The sequence below is a fragment of the Siphateles boraxobius genome, unplaced genomic scaffold (genome assembly GCF_051911475.1).
Source record: "Siphateles boraxobius isolate OS27281-9 unplaced genomic scaffold, OSU_SipBor_1 6, whole genome shotgun sequence".
In the NCBI taxonomy this organism is placed as follows: domain Eukaryota; kingdom Metazoa; phylum Chordata; class Actinopteri; order Cypriniformes; family Leuciscidae; genus Siphateles; species Siphateles boraxobius.
The window spans coordinates 304,675-327,358 of record NW_027509186.1 but is presented as its reverse complement, the minus strand read 5'-3'; the positions used below and the strand labels follow the sequence as shown (position 1 = coordinate 327,358).

The following is a 22,684-nucleotide window of genomic DNA, read 5'->3' as shown; positions in this document are numbered from 1 at the left end:
TAATCTATTAAAAAAGAGAGAGGTGTCAGCCGATCTCATTATCGTTCTCTTAGCTCATTATTCTGCTAATCTGACACGCCCACGGAGAGCGCGCGGTATTCAAACGCAAATGATCTGAAGCAACACATGCAAAGTGTCAACGCCCCTCATAAACGCGATAACACAACAAATGTAATCATCAGATTAATGTAGCCTACTATTTCTTCTTGCGAGGCTGTGTGAGGAGTAATCCTGGGACATTTACCTCAGAACACGTGCTGTTTTTTTTTCATTCCGAGGAGCAACGGATCCATCTCATAAGTAAGTTCTTTATTATTATTGTTCTAATCGCGATATCATAGTGTATGTAAACCGCAAAAAGACTGTTTAAATATGAATCGCGTCTGTGTGTGAATGAATGAACTGAACAGTTTTTACCAAACCCTATTGCTATACTGAGATGAGTGAAAATCGACTGAAATATGTTGAAATAACGTTAAAATGTCTTTGTATTAGCAACGTATTAAACTGCAAATTAAAATTTATGCCCTAATATAGGCTCATAAAAACAACAAACGATATGCCTATGTTACAGACGAAATATGAAAGACAACATTTTGTTGACTAGTTTTTGATAGATTATTAACTGTTTAATGTAAAATATGCTACTGCCACATTGAATAAGCTTTTGTTCACCAATTTCTGCTCAAATGTTATATATTAGGCTATGTTTGTTTTGTCAAAAATAAAGTCATCAAGTAGGATGCTATTATAGTGTTTGTTCCAATGTATGCTTTATTCAAACTAATGAATCCTTAACTTTGAAATATGTATGATAAAATGTATAATTTAGTTTTTACAAAGAAATATGAAATATCCATCTGAGAAGTAAGTTTTTTTATTATTGTTCTAATCGCGATATCATAGTGTATGTAAACTGCAAAAAGACTGTTTAAATATGAATCGCGTGTGTGAATGAATGAACTGAACAGTTTTTACCAAACCCTATTGCTATACTGAGATGAGTGAAAATCGACTGAAATAGGTTGAAATAACGTTAAAATGTCTTTGTATTAGCAACGTATTAAACTGCAAATTAATATTTATATGCCCTTATATAGGCTATCATAAAAACAACAAACAATATGCCTATGTTACAGAAGAAATATGAAAGACAACATTTTGTTGACTAGTTTTAAATAGATTATTAACTGTTTACTGTAGCCTAAACTATAGACTACTGCCACATTGAATAAGCTTTTGTTCACCAATTTCTGCTCAAATGTTAAATATATTAGGCTATGTTTGTTTTGTCAAAAATAAAGTCATCAACTAGGATGCTATTATAGTGTTTGTTCCAATGTAGGCTTTATTCAAACTAATGAATCCTTAAATTTGAAATATGTATGATAAAATGTACACTTTAGATTTTACAAAGAAATATTACACTTGAAATATTGTTATTTTAATTGTTGCTGTAATTGTAACCTTTTTAATAAAATAGCAAATAATATATTTACAAGGTAGATGTAAACCAAATCTTAAAAGGTCAATATAAGCCTTCTCTTCAAATTATTTGTATTGTGTTTTATTAGTGACAAATTTGGGGAGAGGATACATATTCAAAACTTTCTGAAAATACAGTATGAGAATTAACTACACAATTACTAGAAATGTTCACCTTGGATATTATACAATTTGCAAGCAAAAATACAAGTGGAAAAATACTATTTTTTTATAGATGTTTCCAACTGTGAACCAATTTTGTAGTATATATACACATTTCTGTTCTTGTGTCCTTGTATTCTTTCTTGTGGCTCAGTGACACACCTGTGGAAAGCTCATTATGCAGGCTCATTAAGCAGGTCTTTTGTCTTCACAGGTGTGAATCAGACCATTATACATGAGTCACGCCCATTTCGCATATTGCCTTTCCAAACAAAAAGTGTTTTACTAAATTTAAATCAATGTATTGTTTTATGTGAATGATTTGGAAGGATGATTTTCAGATCATTTTGAAGCAAAAATCCTAGGCGAGAACATCAATTAATCAAAAGTCTTGTGGACACATATTTAGTATGTGTTTTGTGGCCTTATTTCAGAGACTTTAAGTTTTAGTTTTTTCAATAACCATGCATAAACAATATTCTCTCAAAAATACAAACATGTACATACATCTTGCTAACATATTATGGTAGCCCTGTTTGTGCTATATAGAGTGAATTTACACCTTTGCCATTAACATGTTTATAAATAACTGAAAAAAGCTCAAATGTTAGAGCATGTCAGAACACCTCCAGAACCCCAAAAACACTTTGGACCCCAGAGGGTTAACAAGCGTGCACCTAAAGATTTATGTCTGCCACCTGAAGACGTGTTTCCGTAGTGCAGAGGTTATCACGTTCGCCTCACACGCGAAAAGGTCCCAAGTTCGAAACTGGGTGGAAACAGTGGGTGGTTTTTGCAAAAATTTCGTATGCGATTTTCTGTTGAGCAGCTCAGTACACTTGCAGGGATGTTTGTGGTTTAATCTCTTTAGAAAAGGACAAAAATAAAACAAATGACCGTTGAGGTTTCCTGTACAGTAATAAAAAATGTTTGGTCTGCAAACAAAATTAGCAGCTTTTTGCCATTTTTAAAACACAGGGCAGTCTATAGTTTCAGTCGCTTTTGAACAAGCGTACCCCAGAAGCGGTGGGACTGACGTCCAAATCAAGTTTCGGAAGGTTAGTGGTTATCACGTTTGCTTTACACGCGAAAGGTCCTCAGTTCAAAACTGGGCGGAAACAAGTGGATGCGTTTTAAATATAAATGCTGCAATTCGCTACAAAACCCTTACTTTTGAGACAGGTGAAGGCCATCGTACCAAGGAGCTGTAGGCAGACTGCCATGCCGAATGACACTAGGTGGGTGCCGAATGACCTCTGTTCTGTTGTTTGTGGAATTCACAGATTGTCACACTGCTTGCAGAGCAGATTATGGGAAGGAGCCATCTTCTAAAAAGCACATGCACCTCATCAATAGGTATCTGTAGTGTAGTGGTCATCACATTCGCCTAACACGCGAAAGGTCCTCGGTTCGAAACCGAGCAGAAACAGTGGTTGGATTCTGACAGAAAACTTTAACTCTTTGCCACGCTAGGTGGGTGCAGCGCTCATTTCCTTTATATGCTTTTTAATAAGCGTGCACCTAAAGATTAATGTCTGCAACCTGAAGACGTGTTTGTAGTGTAGTGGTTATCACGTTCGCCTCACACGCGATAAGTCCCCAGTTCGAAACTGGGTGGAAACTGTGGGTGATTTTTGCAAAAATTTCGTATGCGATTTTCTGTTGAGCAGGTCAGTACACTTGCAGGGATGTTTGTGGTTTAATCTCTTAGAAAAGGACAAAAATAAAACAAATAACCATTGAAGTTTCCTGTACAGTAATATAAAATGTTCGGTCTGCCAACAAAATTATAGGCGGCGAGCTACACAGGCCTACCGTGCACCCCCCCCACCTCCCAACAAAACCATACTTTTCTGAAAGGTCTGGATGTGTAGAATATGAATCTGAATGTTAACATTGAAAATTTTGGGTTGCACTACCTGTTTTAGGCCTGTGAATAGGGAAACCCTAAAAAACGATTTTAAGCGATTTTAACAAGTCGAAATTGGCCTAGTCAATCAGAACTGCTTTTAGGTGACCCATTACACACTCAAGCTTAACATATGATGACTTAGGTCAAAGGGCACCCTATACTGCTTCCTGGTAAGTGACTAAAATTAATATAGTTAAGGCCTTATGTTGATTTAATGAGCCCATTTCCTATATACAGCATGCACACACACACGAAGGGCCAATCCCAAAGTAAGCCCTGAGGACTAAGGACTAAAGACTCACAGACTTAATTGATCTCAGGTGCTAAGTGAGTGAGTGTGTGAGACCACATGAGCTCAGATAGGTATAGATGGGATTGGAACAGCACTTCACAATGTTTAATAACAAAGACGTTGCTGACACGTGCACCATCTACGTGTGTAGTGCTGTTGTTTACCTTTGTAATTTCCGGATTTCCCATGCACACAGACACACACTAACTATATACAAAAACTACAAACAGCATGGAAAAGAACTATATACAGCATGCAAGCATGCACCCAGACACACAAACGCACAATAACTATATACTAGAACTACATACAGCATGGAAAATAACTATATACAGCATGCACACACACACACAAATTCACAAGAACTGTATACAGCATGCACACAGACACACACAATAACTATATACAATAACTACATACAGCATGGAAAAGAACTATATACAGCATGCACACAGACACACAAACGCACAATAACTATATACAAGAACTACATATAGCATTGAAATTAACTATATACAGCATGCACACACACACACAAATTCAAAAGAACTATATACAGCATGCACACAGACACACAAAATAACTATATACAAAAACTACAATCAGCATGGAAAATAACTATATACAGCATGCACACAGACACACAAAATAACTAGGCCTATATACAAAAGCTAAAATCAGCATGGAAAAGAACTATATACAGCATGCAAGCATGCACACAGACACACAAACGCACAATAATTATATACAAGAACTACATACAGCATTGAAAATAACTATATACTGAATGCGCACACACACACAAATGCACAAGAACACACATTAACACACAAGACCTATATACATCATGCACACACACACACACACACACACACACACACACACACACACACACACACACACACACACACACACACACACACACACATGCTGTAAGAGAACTACAGCATACATAGCTTCCCTTTCCCAAAGAAACACTGAACAAATAGTAGGTATAATGACCTACTATTAGGGTAATATGTTTTACCAATCAATAAAATACATGTATATTTCATGCATATGTCAGGTGTAACATGACACTCAAACTGTTTTTCAATCCTGGTCTGACTCAGAGTTGTCATCATCAGATAAGTACTGTTCATCTGTTACGCTATCATCATCTGATTCATCTTTCTCATCCCTGCCACTCACAGATTCAATGATATCTGCCAATTGCTGTGGGAGAACACATCCCTCATACCACAGAGGCTCAATCTTTTGGTCAACCAGTGTCCAACCGTGTCCATTGCAAGCATCAGGGATGTCAGGGTTGGCAATATGGGCCACCTTCCATATTCCAACCTGGTAGTTAACCCTCCTGATGTGTTGCTCTAAACTCCTCCCACATGGGGGGAGTGTAGCCAGGTCCACATTTCTTGAGTGGGCTAGATGCTTGTCATCTTTGGAGCACAGCTCACTCATTCGCAAGAAACGCAACTCATCAACACTTCGTACTCGTGGTCTACTAAACAGAGCACAGGTGAACTCATTGAGGAGATCAAAGAGATCCCTCGGTACATCCCATGTGTCTCCCAGCCTGGCAAGAGTTTCTCCAAACTTTGGCATCCTAGAGAGGGTTTTCAATGGCCTGACTTTGCCTAACCCCTTGAATGCACTAGTGGTATCACAACCACTGAAGGCGTGAAGTGCCATTAGTCCTGTCAAATGTTGCTGAGAGTAACTACGAGACATTTCACTCACATCAATGAGCCTTTTCTTGTTTCCTGTGCCAGTGTGAAACATAATATTTAAGTCTGACATTGCCAGAGCATAGTGTAACAAGATGAAAAATATGTCAGTATCAGGACTCTTAACGACAACATTGCTGTAGTTGTTGTCTCTGGCAAAGTCACAGTAGAGAATGACTCTAGAATCTGTCTCTTCTTGGGTAGACTTAAGGCTCAGGACTTCTGTTCTGCATGTTGAGCTGCCATCTTCAGACGTTAGCAGATATGCTGTTCCTTCACAGGTTATGATCACTTGTCTCCCATGTAGCTTCCTGGCATATGAGTCTTCACTCCAAAGGCGGATGAGTAGTGCAATAAATTGTTGCTTGTTTTCATCATTGGCGAGGAACTGTTTCCAATCTGCTGGCCTTTTGGTATTTTCACCTTTTATGATAAGCTTTTGACCACAACCCCTCCTCTGTCTTTCCATTGTTTTCACAGAATTGGGGAAGTAACTATCTGTGCTGAACACAACATTGCCTGTCTTTGGCATCATGTCAAACACCTTACTGCATATCTGTTTGAAGCTGCCTGGTACCTCCTTCAAGAAGTAAAAGTAGGCATTTCCATCAATAATTACAAGAGTTTGATCTGTGGATGGTAGGGCAGCATCATTGATGTCTTTTACCAGGTAAGCAAATGACTTTGACTTATCTGTTTTGGACAAGAAACCATCAGCAGTGCCTATACTGTACGGCACAGGAGTCAAGGGGTACGTGAGTAGTTCCCTCATGTCCAATTGTAGACCTTGCTGTTGGGACTTCATGAACAACTGGAAAGCAATGTTCCCTTGCTGCTGATACTGTATTACTTTGTGTGTTGTTGTTGTTGTAACTTTGCTCTTTTTGTTCATGTCCGTGAAGGTTTTGAGGCCAAGGCGCTTGATAGGCTCAAAGAAGTCACAACCTTTTTCCAGGCGTGTCGCAATAAAAATATCCTTGGCAACCTTGCCTGCTTGTTCAGCTCTCAAAACATCTCTTTGGACCTCAGCAGATACTGCAGCATCAGAAGAAAGAATAAACAAGTTGTCAGTGCTTCCCAACTCAAAAGGGTTAAGGAAGCTCTCCACTGCCTCAATTGTTTTTCTCACCAACTTTTCACTCTTCAACATCTCAGCTGGACGAAGCTCATTATGCTTGGTTTCTGCAGCTGTTCCAGACAGCATGTCAGCCATACTGAGGGTTGCATTAACATACTGAGATCTAGCATGGGTTGTTCGTACCCAACGTTGGTAGGCATCATAATTTGTCAGAATTCCTGACACACCAAAAGCATTTCCACCAGCACCCCCATGAGATTTAGCATGTCGCATGAAGGTCTCCTCCATAGTTTTATCTACGGCGCAGCGGTTACCTGGAATGAAGGAACGTGCAACGCTAATAGCCCCTCTTTTCAACAACTCTGTGGCTCCAGGATGTGACACTTCAATGTTCGCAATGAATATGGAGAAGTAAGAGAGATATCTGGCATAATTCTGGCCTCCAAAGCTGAAAAACAGGTCTGCCATAAGGTGCAAACACTGAGCATAAAGGAGAAAATCATTATGTTTCACTGCATGGATGAGAGACAGTACCAACCAGATGTGGTCCATGTAAGATGTCCACAGCTGTGCTGTCTTCCCTAGATGTCCAGCTTTTACACTCTCTCGAAACTGTTGATATCCTTCGATGTACTTCTGCAGTGGAACATCATTCCTTGTTGCATCTAAGGCTTCTTTAGAAGGAGCTTTCAGCAGTTCATCTAGTATCCCCTTTGATCCCTCTGGTAATTGAGAGAATACTTCTTTCTCTCCAATACTTGTGAGGTATTGTGATAGGAGAAGTCTTTCAAGACATTCCAATACTGTCTTATGACAGTGTAGTGATCTGTCATAATGTTTACCAGTAAGGACACCTTGAAGAGAACCTAATGCAATCAGCCCAGCTTCCAACAAGATATCAGAGAGACCCGATCCATCCATTTTCTTGCCCACCATCTTCAGATATGCGCAAGCCAGATGAAATGTACCAATCAATATTATGTGTTTATCATACCTAGATTGATCATTCCAAATCAGGGGATATGCTTTCATGCATACCCCCAAGTCGAATGTTGTAACAACATACTGTTGTTGGATTTCTGCTGTTGCCTCCTCAGCATATCGAAGGCATTCTTTTACTGTCTTGTAGTCTGTAATTGGGCTTGGAATAACAGGGTAATAATCAATAGTTGTCAGACTTTCAGGGGTTCGTCCTGACATTGTGATGAAACCTGTCCATCCTGGAAATTGTTGATCTGATTTGCTGCATGCTGTACGGATCAAGACCCACAGAAAGTGCTTCATGGTAGCATCTTGAAGAGCCCTCTCACCATCAGGAATTACTCTTTGGTGTATGGTTATTTGAGGACTTTTCCGTTGTGTAATATAGCAGTCAGGAAGAGCTTCAGCTGACCCCTGCTCAAAAGAACGTCGTTTTGTTTTCCTGGAAGTGGATGGAATATCGATACGGACTCCGCCATGATTCTCCGGCTTGCCTTCTATGTCCTGTAATATAATGCCATGTGCAGTGTGAATTGAATCCATTCCAGTTAAGTTGTTGAGCAACTGATCAAAATTATCAAATTCTGAGTGGAAAATGGAAGGGGCTCCTGGTGATCTAATGATTTGTGTAGACAAAAGACTGGATGTCTCAGCCACAGCCTCAGCAAGTGCAGTTTCCAGTTCAAGGGAGAATGTATAATTCTCTGAATGGCCCAATCGATTAAATAGGGTAATTAATTTTTCACTCCTGAAAAGGTGTCTAAGTGTCATGCATATAAGCATATGCTTTGGAAGTTTCCATTCTCCATTTGTTGTGGCGCGACATATGTCTTGTCCTATTGAATTTACAAGCCTGTTCATTTTGGAGCTTTGTGATTTTGGTTTGCCACATATCACATGACACAGAAATGTCTCCAAATTAGATGGAATTACAATGTTCATGCTTACAAGATCCTGGGCAGAGGGTGGCCATCTCAACTCATCAGCTTTTGCAAAGCTTTCCAGAATCTCCTCATGTAGATAATGGCCAGTCTCCTGGATCATGTCTTTGGAACCAAGTTCATATGCACACTGAACTAGGTTTGTAATGTCACTTTGTGAGTTGTACACAATGTATGTCGAGAAACGGCCTTTTTTGTTTAGCTTGCAGAATGCCACCTTTTCCTTGTATTGTCCATGTGTTTCTAGCTTAGCTTTGAGCTTTTCCCCACGCAATTTGGGATTGGGGAAGTTTGTGCATTCCAGATGAGCTATGTAGATTTTGGTCAGATCAGTCAATTTCATCATTTTGTTGCTGCCGATGATTTCCTTGTCAATTACTCGAGATACAGCACCAAATGCCTCACCGTGAGCTTCTACTAGTTGGATTTGTTTGGCCTTGTTTTCTGTGCTTGCACTTCTCCATTTTTCTAAATTTTGTGTATATTGGACTCTACAGGATTTGTGGTATTTAGCTTCTGTAGCAAATAGATCCTTTCCTCTAATTCTGTGAAGCAAATTTTCATCAAATTTTTGTTCTGCAACTTTGAGGACTGTTCTCCACCCATCACACTCAAACTCTCTTAACCCCTCAGTCGTCCATATCCCTTTATTTTTTACCTTCTTCCGTGTAATTGAGTTGCAGAATATACAGTCAGGTGTGAAGAGCACCTTGTCACCAGTTGAGGCCCTCTGACTTTGCCTTGAACTTGCTGCTAATAGTTCAGGCTTCTGGTCGAGTCTTTTGAGATTCATGGCTTTCAGGACGGTCTTTATATACCTGTCTGACACAGAGGAAACTATTAATGAAAATTCAACAAATATCTTATTTTGTCATTGGATGAACAACCCAGACAGGTTTCTGATTTGTCAATGAAATGACTTGTGAGCCACACACCTTTGATGGAAAGGGTAATGAGGGTTGGAATGTTAGCACGTTAGCATATTAACTGATACTATGGAAATGGACCTTGATCGATTATATCCATACAAGGCCTTAACTATATTAAATAAAAAATAATTAAAAACAACTATTTAAAGTAACTATCAATGTAGTGTAGTAAGAGTATTGGGTAACCTAAAAGCTGTTCTGATTGACTAGGCCAATCTCGACGTGTTAAAATAGCTTAAAATCGTTTTTTAGGGTTTCCATATTCAGGGCTAAAACAGGTAGTGTATCCCAAAAATGTCAATGTTAACATTCAGATTCATATTCTACACATCCAGACCTTTCAGAAAAGCATGATTTTGTCAGGGGAGGGGGTTGGGGTGTATGATAGGCGAATCTAGGTCGTGGCCTATGCATGAAATGGGCTCATTATATCAACATAAAGCCTTACCTATGTTCATTTTAGACACCTACCAATAAGCAGCATGGTAGATATTTGACCTAAGTCATCATATGTTAAGTTTGAGTGTGTATTGGGTCCCCTAAAAGCTGTTCTGATTGACTAGGACAATCTCGACGTGTTAAAATCGCTTACAATCGTTTTTTAGGGTTTCCCTATTCACAGGCCTAAAACAGGTAGTGCAACCCAACATTTTCAATGTTAACATTCAGATTCATATTCTACACATCCAGACCTTTCAGAAAAGTATGGTTTTGTTGGGAGGTGGGGGGGGTGCACGGTAGGCCTATGTAGCTCGCCGCCTATTAGCAGCTTTTTGCCATGTTAAAAACACTGGTCAGTTTATAGTTTCAGTCGCTTTTGAACAAGCGTACCCTAGAAGAGGTGGGACTGACGTCCAAAACAAGTTTCCGTAGTGTAGTGGTTATCATGTTAGCTTTACACCCGAAAGGTGCTCAGTTCAAAACTGGGCGGAAACAAGTGGATGCATTTTAAATATAAATGCTACAAAACCCTTACTTTTGAGACAGGTGAAGGCCATCGTACCAAGGAGCTGTAGGCAGACTGCAATGCCGAATGACACTAGGTGGGTGCCGTCCAAATCAAGTTTCCGTAGTGTAGTGGTTATCACGTTTGCTTTTCCCCATTCATTTAAGTTGCCATTGTCAGCACCGACACTTCGAGGTCCGCGTGCTCGAAATGGACGACACAAGCTGCTTATTCAGTGGTGCCGTGTCACTTTTCCAAAATCGCATATAAAGAGGCCAAGATTAGCATATATTACCATAGGCTCTCTGTGGACGCCTCTGGGGGTGCCATTGCACCACGTGGGAGTCCACCAAGTGCTTTTGGGGTACACCAACTACCTACTCTTCACCATAGTCCTCCTCAGTACCACAAAGTGCCTATTTTGACCCCTAACCATCTATTTTCTTCTTCATTGCCACGAAGTGCCTATGGGGTCCCCTAACCACCTAAACTTCACCATAGTCTTCCTCAGTACCACGAAGTGCCTATTTTGACCCCTAACCACCTATTTTCTTCTTCATTGCCACGAAGTGCCTATGGGGTCCCCTAACCACCTAAACTTCACCATAGTCTTCCTCAGTACCACGAAGTGCCAATTTTGACCCCTAACCACCTATTTTCTTCTTCATTGCCACGAAGTGCCTATGGGGTCCCCTAACCACCTAAACTTCTCCATAGTCTTCCTCAGTACCACGAAGTGCCTATTTTGACCCCTAACCACCTATTTTCTTCTTCATTGCCACGAAGTGCCTATGGGGTCCCCTAACCACCTAAACTTCACCATAGTCTTCCTCAGTACCACGAAGTGCCTATTTTGACCCCTAACCACCTATTTTCTTCTCCATTGCCACGAAGTGCCTGTGGGGTCCCCTAACCACCTAAACTTCACCATAGTCATCCTCAGTACCACAAAGTGCCTATTTTGACCCCTAACCACCTGTTTTTTGTCTCAATTCACTGTGTCTCTAACTCTGAGCCGAAAAGTCACAGGGCCTCGAAATTTGGCGTGAGGGTAGCCCAGCGGGCCCCGGGGCGAGAGGGTTTCGGTGGTTCGGCCTGATCCACACATGGTTCAGCTTTCTACATCCCCCAGGGTCTTTCTGGGCCCCAGTGACAGTAGGCAGATTAAGTTTGGGGCCGCCAGGGCCCCCGGGGGCCAAACGGCAAAGCGTCCCACGTACAACTTATCCCATTGATTTTCATAGGTGTTCTGTGGACATTGGGCAACAAGTATTTTTTTTGTGTGACTAGACGTTCCCCTCTCTGTGTGCTTTCCGGGGCCGAGTGACGCAGCTTTCCAAGAAGTTTCAGGCCCCTAGCACCTCCAGGGGCCGAACGAGGTTCAGTGACACGTGCAACTTATTCAATGCGATTTCACAGGTACTTGGTGGACGGTGGTCCGATTCTAGATCACGGGTTTGGTGGTTCTAGATCGGTTCCAAGTATGTGTTTCAGCAAAACGGTTCGAAGGAAACGCCCGATCGGCCCGAAACTGACGTATGCGTCCCGTCACGGGCCCCTGGGACGGGTTCTAGAGTTCCGCGTCCAAAGCTGCTCGTTTGGCCAAAAAACACCCCCTTGACCTGGAAGCGCCTGTGAAGTTTGAACTGAACGTTCAAACTTGCACGTGGGCGGCCGGAAATACAGGGCTCGAAAGGTCGCACCGCCTCCAAATTCGCCGCCCTGGTAGTCGAGGGGCCCCCGGTTCTAGATACCGGATCGCAGGGTTCTAGATCGGTTCCAAGTGTATAATTTTTTTGTGCAAAAATATCCTCGCTTTGGTTCTACTGAGCATATTTCTTTCTGTGTGTGCAAGAGGGCTGCCATTAATTGGACCATGTGCTCGGTGAAGGGTGGACAGAAAGGTCCGATCGGCCCGAAACTGACACGTACGTCCCGTCACGGGCCCCTGGGACGGGTTCTAGAGTTCCGCGTCCCTCTGACCTTTTTTCGCGCTAATTGGCCACCAACAGCCCCATGGAATAAGTTGCACGTGGGACGTCAAAAAAACAGGGGCCAAAAGGGGTCGAAAGGTCGCAGCGGCCCCAAACTCGACGCGGTGGGTGTTCGGGGGCCCCCGGTTCTAGATCCCGGGTTTGGTGGTTCTAGATCGGTTCCGAGTGTGTTTTCAGTTTGACCCTTCAAGAGGGAATGCCAGTCTATGAGCTGACTATGAGTGCAAGTGGCATTTGAAGAGAAACTTGAACAAATGTGGAGAAAAAATTAGCCCTGAGCTCTAGAGACTCGTCCACCTGCTATGTCGTTCGGGGGCCCGTGGGGCCCCGGCACGCAGTGTTTGGGGCCCGTGGGACCTCCGGGGGCCGTACAGGGGCCACTGACACGTGTGACTTATCCCATTCATTTCCACAGGTGTTTGGTGGACGTGTTTCAGAAAGGTCCGATCGGCCCGAAACTGACGTATGCGTCCCGTCACGGGCCCCTGGGACGGGTTCTAGAGTTCCGCGTCCCTCTGACCTTTTTTTCGCGCTAATTGGCCACCAACAGCCCCAGGGAATAAGTTGCACGTGGGACGTCAAATAAACAGGGGCCAAAAGGGGTCGAAAGGTCGCAGCGGCCCCAAATTCGGCACGGCGGTAGTCCGGGGGACCCCGGGTCTAGATCACGAGTTTGGTGGTTCTAGATGGGTTCTAAGTATGTGTTTCAGCAAAACGGTTCGAAGGAAACGCCGATCGGCCCGAAACTGACATATGCGTCCCTTCAAGGGCCCCGGGGACGGGTTCTAGAGTTCCGTGCCCAAAACTGCTCATTTGGCCGAAAAAAGCCCCCCTTGACCTGGAAGCGACTGTGAAGTTTAAACTGAATAAGTTGCACGTGGGAGGGCGGAAATACAGGGGTCGAAAGGTCGCACCGCCTCCAAATTCGCCGCCCTGGTAGTCGAGGGGCCCCCGGTTCTAGATCCCGGATCGCAGGGTTCTAGATCGGTTCCAAGTGTATCATTTTTTTGTTCAAAAATCTCCTCACTTTTGGTTCTACTGAGCATATGTCTTTCTGTGTGTGCAAGAGGGCTGCCATTAATTGGACCATGTGCTCGGTGAAGGGTGGACAGAAAGGTCCGATCGGCCCGAAACTGACGTATGCGTCTCGTTACGGGCCCCTGGGACGGGTTCTAGAGTTCCGCGTCCCTCTGAACTTTTTTCACGCTAATTGGCCACCAACAGCCCCATGGAATAAGTTGCACGTGGGACGTCAAAAAAACAGGGGCCAAAAGGGGTCGAAAGGTCGCAGCGGCCCCAAATTCGGCACGGCTGTGGTCCGGGGGCCCCCGGTTCTAGATCACGGGCTTGGTGGTTCTAGATCGGTTCTAAGTATGTGTTTCAGCCAAACGCTTTGAAGGAAACGCCCGATCGGCCCGAAACCGACACGTGGGTCTCGTCACGGGCCCCGGGGACGGGTTCTAGAGTTCCGCGTCCCTCTGACCTTTTTTCGCGCTAATTGGCCACCAACAGCCCCATGGAATAAGTTGCACATAAGTTGGAACAAGTAGGCCGTCTAATCCTAACTGCTGAATTAACCCTTGCAGACACATGCTCCCATAGAGATCAATGGGAGACAGAGAGGTGCATAAAAAATAGCTAAAAATAAACTTGGCATGTCTCGACCTAGCCCGCTCTGTCTGTCGCAGAGGGCCACGTGACGCAACTTTTTGTAGAGTTTGGGGCCCCTCGGACCCCCGGGGGCCGCGCGGGAGCCACTGACACGTGCAACTTATCCCATTCATTTTCATAGGCGTTTGGTGGACATCCCCACGCAACGGTCCCAATAGCTCCGAATGGCTCCGATTTGAAATCTGTGGCCCCTCAGGGTCCCCTCAGACGGTCCGCAAAGACTGGGGTCCGTAGTACCCCGTTAAGTTCGTTACAGTTAAAAACAGCATTCCATCTGTAACCTATTTGACGGGTGCCCTAAATGCTGTCCTTGGACAGTCCATTTTTAGGCTAATTATGCATAATTATTAGCTTTAATGTACATCAGTGTGTTGTATTGTGTCCCCTGTGTGGTGTACAGTAGGTTTCACCTCATAAAACCACTGTAATTATGAAATATGACCTGTTAATGCATTGACCACGGACAGCCTATTTGGACCCCGTCAAATAAGTTGCAGGTGGGACTTCACCACATGTGATAAAATCGCCTAATCATTACGGGGATTCATCCGCTGAAAATGTCTAAGTTAAAAACAGCATCCCACCTGTAGCTTATTCGACAGGGTCCAAATAGGCTGTTCATGGACAGTCCATATTTAGGCTAATTATGCATAATTAATAGCTTTAATGTACATCAGTGTGCTGTATTGTGTCCCCAGTGTGGTGTACAGTAGGTTTGACGACATAAAACCATTGTAATTATGAGATATGACCTATTAATGCATTGACCACGGACAGCCTATTTGGACCCCGTCAAATAAGTTACAGGTGGGCCCTGTTTCAGGTTTCAGCTCCAAATTGTGTCCAGAGGCTGAGATCTGGACGTCCCACCTGCAACTTATCCCATTCAAAAATTTAGGCTGTTCGTGGACAGTGGAATTTCGGGGTTCTGAAGGCTGCTAATTGCTCAGGGGGGCCCAAAGATGAACTTAAAATTGATATTTAATCATTTTTATGCATTTTTATCAATCATGACAACAAAATATAAAAAAGATCCCACCTGTAACTTATTTGACAGGGTCCAAATAGGCTGTTCGTGGACAGTCCATATTTAGGCTAATTATGCATAATTAATAGCTTTAATGTACATCAGTGTGTCGTATTGTGTCCCCAGTGTGTTGTACAGCAGGTTTCACCTAATAAAACCACTGTAATTATGAAATATGACCTATTAATGCATTGACCACGGACAGCCTATTTGGACCCCGTCAAATAAGTTACAGGTATACTTTGCCCACTTGTAACTTATTTGACAGGGTCCAAATAGGCTGTCTGTGGACAGTCCATTTTTAGGCTACAGTGGGCCCTTAATTTGCCCACCTGTAACTTATTTGACAGGGTCCAAATAGGCTGTCTGTGGACAGTCCATTTGTAGGCTACAGTGGGCCCTTAATTTGCCCACCTGTAACTTATTTGACAGGGTCCAATTAGGCTATTCGTGTACAGTCCATTTTTAGGCTACAGTGGGCCCTTAATTTGCCCACCTGTAACTTATTTGACAGGGTCCAAATAGGCTGTCTGTGGACAGTCCATATTTAGGCTAATTATGCATAATTAATAGCTTTAATGTACATCAGTGTGTTGTATTGTGTCCCCAGTGTGGTGTACAGTAGGTTTCACCTGATAAAACCACTGTAATTATGAAATATGACCTATTAATGCATTGACCACGGACAGCCTATTTGGACCCCGTCAAATAAGTTACAGGTGGGCCCTTACTTTGCCCACCTGTAACTTATTTGACAGGGTCCAAATAGGCTGTTCATGGACAGTCCAGTTTTAGGCTACAGTGGGCCCTTAATTTGCCCACCTGTAACTTATTTGACAGTGTCCAAATAGGCTGTTCGTGCACAGTAATTTTTTAGGCTAATTATGCATAATTAATAGCTTTAATGTACATCAGTGTGTTGTATTGTGTCCCCAGTGTGGTGTACAGTAGGTTTCACCTAATAAAACCACTGTAATTATGAAATATGACCTATTAATGCATTGACCACGGACAGCCTATTTGGACCCCGTCAAATAAGTTACAGGTGGGCCCTTACTTTGCCCACCTGCAACTTATTTGACAGGGTCCAAATAGGCTGTTCGTGGACAGTCCATTTTTAGGCTAATTATGCATAATTGATAGCTTTAATGTACATTAGTGTGTAGTATTGTGGCCCCTGTGTGGTGCACATTAGGTTTCACCTAATAAAACCACTGTAATTATGAAATATGACCTATTAATGCATTGACCACGCTCAGCCTATTTGGACCCCGTCAAATAAGTTACAGGTGGTTCCTTACTTTGCCCACCTGCAACTTATTTGACAGGGTCCAAATAGGCTGTTCGTGGACAGTCCATTTTTAGGCTAATTATGCATAATTGATAGCTTTAATGTACATCAGTGTGTTGTATTGTGGCCCCTGTGTGGTGTACAGTAGGTTTCACCTAATAAAACCACTGTAATTATGAAATATGACCTATTAATGCATTGACCACGGACAGCCTATTTGGACCCTGTCAAATAAGTTACAGGTGGGCCCTTACTTTGCCGACCTGTAACTTATTTGACAGAGTTCAAATAGGCTGTCCATGGACATGCCATTTTAAGTCTAATAATGCATAGTTCTTCTTATGGGACACATAGGCCATTCGTGGCCACACAGGCGGTCAGTGGGACGAATAGGCTGTCCGTGGTCACTGGGCGGGGCCACGGGCCGTCACTTAAATTGGCCGTGGACAGACGGGCCGTTCGTGGTCAAACAGGCTGTCAGTGGGACGAATAGGCTGTCCGTGGTCACTGGGCGGGGCCACGGGCCGTCACTTAGATTGGCCGTGGACAGACGGGCCGTTCGTGGTCAAACAGGCTGTCAGTGGGACGAATAGGCTGTCCGTGGTCACTGGGCAGGGACACGGGCCGTCACTTAGATTAGCCGTGGACAGACGGGCCGTTCGTGGTCAAACAGGCTGTCAGTGGGACGAATAGGCTGTCCGTAGTCACTGGGCGGGGCCACGGGCCGTCACTTAGATTGGCCGTGGACGGACGGGCCGTTCGTGGTCACATAGGCTGTCAGTGGGACGAATAGGCTGTCCGTGGTCACTGGGCGGTCGGTGGGATGAATAGGCCGTTCGTGGTCACATAGGTGGTCAGTGGGATGAATAGGCTGTTCGTGGTCACACAGGCGGTTAGGGGGACGAATAGGCTGTTCGTGTCAGTGGGCGTGGCCAGGGGCCAGGGGCCGTCACTTAGGTTGGCCGTGGGCGAAAAGGCCGTTCGTGGTCACACAGGCGGTTAGGGGGACGAATAGGCTGTTCGTGTCAGTGGGCGGGGCCAGGGGCCGTCACCCAGGTTGGCCGTGGGCGAAAAGGCCGTTCGTGGTCACACAGGCGGTCGGTGGGACGAATAGGCTGTTCGTGTCAGTGGGCGTGGCCAGGGGGCTGTTCGCAGGTCACAGGTGGGACGGACGGGCGCTCCGTGGTCGGTGGGTGCGGTCAGGGAATTTCGCGAAAGGGCGGTCAGGGGGACGCACGTGCGCTCCGTGGACGCCCGCCCGCAACCTGTTCGGCGCGTGTCGAATCGACTGAGGGCGGTCGGCGAGTCGCCCCCCTGTGGCCGATGCCCGGATCGCAGGCGAGGGGGCCGGATTTCGTCGGCGCCGTCGGCCGGTCCCCGAAAAATCACCTAGGGGGCGACGCGCGGGGGTCCCCTTCCCTAACCCGGTGGCCTAAAGGGCGAAAGGTCCTCGGTTCGAAACCCGAGCAGAAACAGTGGTTGGATTCTGACAGAAAATGTAAACTGTTTGCCACACTAGGTGGGTGAAGCGCTCATTTCCTTTATATCAGTGGTCTCAAACTCAATTCCTGGAGGGCCACAGCTCTGCACAGTTTAGCTCCAACCAGCTCAAACTCACACCTGCAAGGAAGTTTCTAGCAATCCTGAAGACCTTGATTAGCTGAATCAGGTGTGCTTGATTAGGGTTGGAGCAAAACTGTGCAGAGCTCTGGCCCTCCAGGAATTGAGTTTGAGACCACTGCTTTATATGCTTTTTAATAAGCGTGCACCTAAAGATTTATGTCTGCAACCTGAAGATGTGTTTCCGTAGTGAAGTGGTTATCACGTTCGCCTCACACGCGAAAGGTCCCCAGTTCGAAACTGGGCGGAAACTGTGGGTGGTTTTTGCAAAAATTTCGTATGCGATTTTCTGTTGAGCAGGTCAGTACACTTGCAGGGATGTTTGTGGTTTAATCTCTTTAGAAAAGGACAAAAATAAAACAAATGACCATTGAGGTTTCCTGTACAGTAATATAAAATGTTCGGTCTGCCAACAAAATTAGCAGCATTTTGCCATGTTAAAAACACTGGGCAGTCTATAGTTTCAGTCGCTTTTGAACAAGCGTACGCTAGAAGCAGTGGGACTGACGTCCAGATCAAGTTTCTGTAGTGCAGTGGTTATCACGTTCGCTTTACACGCAAAGGTCTTCAGTTCAAAACTGGGTGGAAACAAGTGGAGGCATGTTAAATATAAATGCTGCAATTCGATACAAAACCCTTACTTTTAAGACAGGTGAAGGCCATCGTACCCAGGAGCTGTAGGCAGACTGCCATGCCGAATGACCTCTGTTCTGTTGTTTGTGGAATTCACAGACTGTCACACTGCTTGCAGAGTAGATTATGGGAAGGAGCCATCTTCTAAAAAGCACATGTACCTCATCAATAGGTTTCTGTAGTGTAGTGTTCATCACGTTCGCCTAACACGCAAAAGCTCCTCTGTTCGAAACCGAGCAGAAACAGTGGTTGGATTCTGACAGAAAATTTAAACTTTTTGCCACGCTAGTAGCAGCGCTCCTTTCCTTTATATGCCTTTTAATAAGCGTGCACCTAAAGATTTATGTCTGCAACCTGAAGATGTGTTTCCGTAGTGTAGTGGTTATCACGTTCGCCTCACACGCGAAAGGTCCCCAGTTCGAAACTGGGAGGAAACTGTGTGTGGTTTTCGCTTGATCAGGTCAGTACACTTGCAGGGATGCAGGCACATTTTCTGTCAAAAATAAAACAAATGACCGTTGAGGTTTCCTGTACAGTAATAAAAAATGTTTGGTCTGCCAACAAAATTAGCAGCTTTTTGCCATGTTTAAAACACTGGGCAGTCTATAGTTTCAGTCGTTTTTGAACAAGCGTACCCTAGAAGAGGTGGGACTGACATCCACATCAAGTTTCCGTAGTGTAGTGGTTATCACGTTCGCTTTACACGCGACAGGTCCTCAGTTCAAAACTGGGTGGAAACAAGTGGAGGCATGTTAAATATAAATGCTGCAATTCGCTACATAACCCTTGTGAAGGCCATCGTACCAAGGAGCTGTAGGCAGATTGCCATGCCGAATAACCTCTGTTCTGTTGTTTGTGGAATTTACAGACTGTCACACTGCTTGCAGGGCAGATTATGGGAAGGAGCCATCTTCTAAAAAGCACATCCCTCTCAACATTAGGTTTCTGTAGTGTAGTGGTCATCACATTCGCCCAACACGTGAAAGCGTAGCGGAAACTCAAATCAACGGAACACCTTTTACAAACCAATCGCAAAGGTTTTATCAAAAGGTGTAATCAGGTAATGGCATTCCGCGAGCTACCTAATATCGTTTAATATGAGGTGTCTTTCAAGGCATAATATCTTAGTAAACCGTAGGGCTCGTTTTATGAAAGCTTGACTTGAAAGTCAATCAGACCCTTTATCAAATGCGTCATTAAATGTGTACGAATCTATAAAGTGATACGAGATCACATTGAGACCAGATACACAATGGTTCACGAACCGTTGAAATTTAAAACAATTTCGAAACAGCTATGACGCGTAACGAAGCCCAGTTTAATAAAATCACGTGACCTTAGCAGTGATACACTCCAAATGATTTGAGACGAATGATTCACCCTGGTGTCAGAGCTTCACGAAGCACGTCTCATAAGAGGGTTAAACCACCCTCTTCTCTCTCTCTTTCTCTCTCTCGACCCCTTCCTCTTGGTTTCACTTTCAGATTGAAACCCAGATACTTTGGGTTTTTATTTGTGTTTCTTTTATTTTTACTTAAATCTACCCCTATTTTATTTTGTGTATTTACACCTGTTGAGCCTGAATAGTCCTATTCAGTTAAATTGAATTTAATTAAATTGGGAATTTAATTAAATCAATTTGCTTAGTCAAGTTCCCCTCTAGTTACCAGAGCTATGAGAACACACAATGTTTACATAAATTTTTTTTATTTATTTTTATTTTATTTCAATTTAGTTATTTACGTTTGTTTCAGCCTGAATTCTTATATTCAGCTAAAGAAAAAAAGAAGGGCTTAACTAAATTTGAAATTTAATTAAATTACTTGATACGCTTCCCTTTCCTTTTAGTTTTCTTAGAGCTATAAGGACGTTCTAACTTTACCTTTACCTTATTTTAGATCACTAGTCACTATCCTCATCTTCTCTCTCTCTATAGGATTACAATATCTAGCGACTGTTGTTTCCATAGCGAGTTACACAGGTCATTAATATCCCACTTCCTGTCTGTGTTTTACCCATCCTCACTCCTTAGCACCAAGCTAAGTACATAAAGTACGGCTAAACACAAACGCACAGTAGGCCCCAGACAGAAGTGGAAACACTTCCCATTGTTTCTTCTTCTTCTTTTGGACCTTGAGATGTCTGATGTGTCCCTGGTAGCTTAGTCTAACAGCAGCATAACCCATAAGTGACTCCTGTTTACCTATGTCTCCTAGCTAAACCTAAATAGGTAAAACACTCCTTTCTTCCTCTTCTTTTCTGGTTTCATCCCATTGTTTTATTTTGGTTTTGCTCTATCTGTTACTCTCGTAGCACAACATGTGAGAAGAACCATCAGCATTTTTGAGTAATAGGTTATGACATGTAAGAGCCCAGTCATCAGTCGATGCTGCTTAAAGCACGTCAACTAAGATACTCAAAACTTTTTTTTTTTTGTTGTGTGTGCTCACCAACACTAAATTTTAGCTGCTCCACATAGCCATTCTCCCACACAGATAGCTCACCACCTCTGTAGAAACTTGCATTTGCCTTTGCCATTTCTCTCTCGTGTTCCCACAAGTGTTCCAGTAGGCCTCAGACACCCAGCCCTGCCACCAGGACCACCTGAAGACCCGGCAGAGCAGTGTCATGGACATCCTTCAGCCTGAAGCAGGCAACGACCTGCCACGGCAGAGGAAGGAACAGTTAGGCAACAATGAAAGCAGACGTCTGACACCCAGCCTGAGCCACCAAGAGCTGACCAGCATTATCTTCTCCTTGGCCATGCTCCCGCAGGCCTCAAACAGGAGGTAAATGAACTAACGCTGCCAGCCACAGGACTCCACAGAGAACGAACCCTGCTCAACGGGAGAAGGCACAGGACAGATGCAAGGACCCTGACAGAGCAGAGCAACTGAAAGAGATCATCAGTTTTCAGGCGGACGACAGCTCTGAGCACCTGCAAACCGACGGGTAAAGAACTGTTTCACTCAAAGAACTTAAAGAAATGGTTGAACTCAAAGAGAGCTAAAGCCATCAATGTGCAGCGGAAGTCCGAACACTGACTTAGCGATGCTGTAACATTATTGACGCACTCCATGTGGTCCAAAGAGAGCTGCAACAGTCCAACCCACTGCAGCGGAAGTCCGAACACTGACTTAGCGATGCTGTAACATTATTGACGCACTCCATGTGGTCCAAAGAGAGCTGCAACAGTCCAACCCACTGCAAATGGACCACACAAGAAAGATGGACCCTGCTGACCTTCACATTAGCAGCGTAAGCTTCCCCAGCCCTGCACAAAGGGGGGGAGGAGCCAAAGCCCTCGGCTTAACACTTCACCAGACAGTGTCCTGAGAGCCCCTGCAGCTGCAGGAGGAAATGGTAACTCAGACAATCCCTGAAATGGCACATGAAGTGACACTCAACAATCTCAAGTGAAAGGTCAGAGACATCCCTGCCAATCCACGAGACATTGATTTTCACCTGCAGTCTGCACCTGCAGCCGGTGTGGCACACCGAGACAGACTCCATCTGATCTAGACACATCTAGCCCAGCTGGGCCCTGCCCAAACACCAAGCAGGACAGACCTAGAAGGGCCTGTGCTACCACCACCGACTCCGAACGAGTTTTCTGTGGAACTTACAACGAACCTGTGACGGAGGAGGACACCAGCTTCAAGAAACTTTTCCTCCAAAACCAGTTAGTCACCATATTTTCACCTGCCCCCACGCAATGCCCACTCAACGATGCGTGACATGATGCAGAAGGCCTCTAACACAGAAGGCCTCCCCAGAAAAGGTTCCTAAGACCCCATTGATTCTGAACTGCAAAGCCAGAAGGCACACAGCATGAAAACAATGCAAGACTCTGCTAAAAAGTCCCTGGTCAACATAGGACATAAAACTTTTAAAGTAGATGAAAATGTGTGCTCAAAGAGCAGCAAGACTCTGCATTAGTAAAAGTAGAATTTTACTGATATAAAGGAAATCTTGAATGGACGTGTAAGCCTCAC

At 44.1% G+C, this 22,684-nt stretch overlaps 3 non-coding genes across 3 annotated transcripts; all 3 read left to right on the top strand.

The window, feature by feature from the left end:
• Positions 1-3,003: 3,003 nt before the first annotated feature.
• Positions 3,004-3,076, top strand: trnav-aac (transfer RNA valine (anticodon AAC)). Its single transcript has one exon. It is a non-coding gene; the product is annotated as a tRNA-Val (tRNA).
• Positions 3,077-18,236: 15,160 nt separating this feature from the next.
• trnav-cac (transfer RNA valine (anticodon CAC)) lies at positions 18,237-18,309 on the top strand. The gene has a single exon. It is a non-coding gene; the product is annotated as a tRNA-Val (tRNA).
• A 744-nt stretch (positions 18,310-19,053) lies between these two features.
• Positions 19,054-19,126, top strand: trnav-cac (transfer RNA valine (anticodon CAC)). Its single transcript has one exon. It is a non-coding gene; the product is annotated as a tRNA-Val (tRNA).
• Positions 19,127-22,684: the final 3,558 nt, after the last annotated feature.